The sequence below is a fragment of the Haliotis rubra genome, unplaced genomic scaffold (assembly GCF_003918875.1).
Source record: "Haliotis rubra isolate DU_JTF1 unplaced genomic scaffold, ASM391887v1 Scf473, whole genome shotgun sequence".
Taxonomy (NCBI): Eukaryota; Metazoa; Mollusca; class Gastropoda; order Lepetellida; family Haliotidae; genus Haliotis; species Haliotis rubra.
The window spans coordinates 851,381-854,637 of record NW_025767161.1 but is presented as its reverse complement, the minus strand read 5'-3'; positions in this window follow the sequence as shown (position 1 = coordinate 854,637).

Sequence of the window (3,257 nt, the reverse complement as noted above, 5' to 3'; positions counted from 1 at the left end):
GGCAAGGGAGATAACTGGTTGGCTTCCCGGATGAGTAATTCTCCAGCATGTTTACAAACACTCCAGATCGAATCCCGATATATCCCTCTTCGAAAGGATTCATATTGTTTACCAATATTTTAACTCGTAAGATAGCTATGAATTTAATAAATGAGATACCCATGTACGTATTTCAGACAAACATTTTGCTAACACCAAGTCATCTGATAATTTCTTTAGTATATAAAAAAGTGAGTGAGTGAGTGAGTGAGTGTGGTTTTACATCGCGCTTAGCAATATTCCAGCAATATCATGGCGGGGGACACGAAAAATGGACTTCACACATTGTACCCATGTGGGGAATCGAACCCGGATCATCTGCGCATGCGTGACGTGCAAACGCTTCAACCACAAGGCTACAAAAGGGACTTGGTTGACACATGTCATCGGTTCCCAATTGCGCAGATCAATGCTCATGCTGTTGATCACAGGATTGTCTGGTCCAGACTCGATTATTTACAGACCGCAGCCATATAGCTGGAATATTGCTGAGTGCGGCGTAAAACTCAACTCACTCACTCACTTCAAGATGTATCAAACACGCTTTTAAAAATGCTGATATCTTAATGTTCAATGACATACACTTTTTGTAAGTTTGGTTAGATTGTTCAAATCAAGCACAATATTATGACATGGGCACTGATGGTACACTGTAGGCATACATCACTGTAGACACAACACATACCTGTAGGAAGGGTACTGATGGTACACTGTAGGCATATGTAACTGTAGACACAACACATACCTGTAGGAAGGGTATTGTGGTACACTGTAGGCATATACATGTACCACTGTAGACACAACACATACCTGTAGGAAGGGTAGTGACGGTACACTGTAGGCATATACCACTGTAGACACAACACATACCTGTAGGAAGGGTAGTGACGGTACACTGTAGGCATATACATGTACCACTGTAGACACAACACATACCTGTAGGAAGGGTAGTGACGGTACACTGTAGGCATATACATGTACCACTGTAGACACAACACATACCTGTAGGAAGGGTAGTGACGGTACACTGTAGGCATATACCACTGTAGACACAACACATACCTGTAGGAAGGGTACTGATGGTACACTGTAGGCATATACCACTGTAGACACAAGATATACCTGTAGGAAGGGTACTGATGGTATGCTGTTGGCATATATCCCTATAGACACAACACATACCTGTAGGAAGGGTATTGTGGTACACTGTAGGCATATATCACTGTAGACACAACACATACCTGTAGGATGGGTACTGTGGTACACTGTAGGCATATATCACTGTAAACACCACACATACCTGTAGGAAGGGTACTGTGGTACACTGTAGGCATATATCACTGTAAACACAACACATACCTGTAGGAAGGGTACTGATGGTATGCTGTTGGCATATATCAAAATAGACACAACACATACCTGTAGGGAGGGTACTGATGCTACACTGTAGGCAAATACCACTGTAGGTACAACATACACCTGTAGGAAGGGTACTGATGGTATCCTGTTGGCATATATCACTGTAGACACAACACATACCTGTAGGAAGGGTACTGATGGTACACTGTTGGCATATATCACTGTAGACACAACACATACCTGTAGGAAGGGTATTGTGGTACACTGTAGGCATATATCACTGTAGACACAACACATACCTGTAGGATGGGTACTGTGGTACACTGTTGGCATATATCACTGTAAACACAACACATACCTGTAGGAAGGGTACTGTGGTACACTGTAGTCATATATCACTGTAAACACAACACATACCTGTAGGAAGGGTACTGATGGTATGCTGTTGGCATATATCACTGTAGACACAACACATACCTGTAGGAAGGGTACTGATGGTACACTGTAGGCATATACCACTGTAGGTACAACATACACCTGTAGGAAGGGTACTGATGGTATGCTGTTGGCATATATCACTGTAGACACAACACATACCTGTAGGAAGGGTACCGATGCTATGATGTTGGCATATATCACTGTAGACACAACACATACCTGTAGGAAGGGTACCGATGGTATGATGTTGGCATATATCACTGTAGACACAACACATACCTGTAGGAAGGGTACTGATGGTACACTGTAGGCATATATCACTGTAGACACAACACATACCTGTAGGAAGGGTAGTGACGGTACACTGTAGGCATATACCACTGTAGACACAACACATACCTGTAGGAAGGGTACTGACGGTACACTGTAGGCATATACATGTACCACTGTAGACACAACACATACCTGTAGGAAGGGTAGTGACGGTACACTGTAGGCATATACCACTGTAGACACAACACATACCTGTAGGAAGGGTACTGATGGTACACTGTAGGCATATACCACTGTAGACACAAGATATACCTGTAGGAAGGGTACTGATGGTATGCTGTTGGCATATATCCCTATAGACACAACACATACCTGTAGGAAGGGTATTGTGGTACACTGTAGGCATATATCACTGTAGACACAACACATACCTGTAGGATGGGTACTGTGGTACACTGTAGGCATATATCACTGTAAACACAACACATACCTGTAGGAAGGGTACTGTGGTACACTGTAGGCATATATCACTGTAAACACAACACATACCTGTAGGAAGGGTACTGATGGTATGCTGTTGGCATATATCACTGTAGACACAACACATACCTGTAGGAAGGGTACTGATGGTACACTGTAGGCATATACCACTGTAGGTACAACATACACCTGTAGGAAGGGTACTGATGGTATGCTGTTGGCATATATCACTGTAGACACAACACATACCTGTAGGAAGGATACCGATGGTATGATGTTGGCATATATTACTGTAGACACAACACATACCTGTAGGAAGGGTACCGATGGTATGATGTTGGCATATATCACTGTAGACACAACACATACCTGTAGGAAGGGTACTGATGGTATGCTGTTGGCATATATCACTGTAGACACAACACATACCTGTAGGAAGGGTACTGATGGTACACTGTAGGCATATATAACTGTAGACACAACACATACCTGTAGGAAGGGTACTGATGGTACACTGTAGGCATATACCACTGTAGACACAACACATACCTGTAGGAAGGGTACTGATGGTACACTGTAGGCATATACCACTGTAGACACAACACATACCTGTAGGAAGGGTACTGATGGTACACTGTAGGCATATACATGTACCACTGTAGACACAA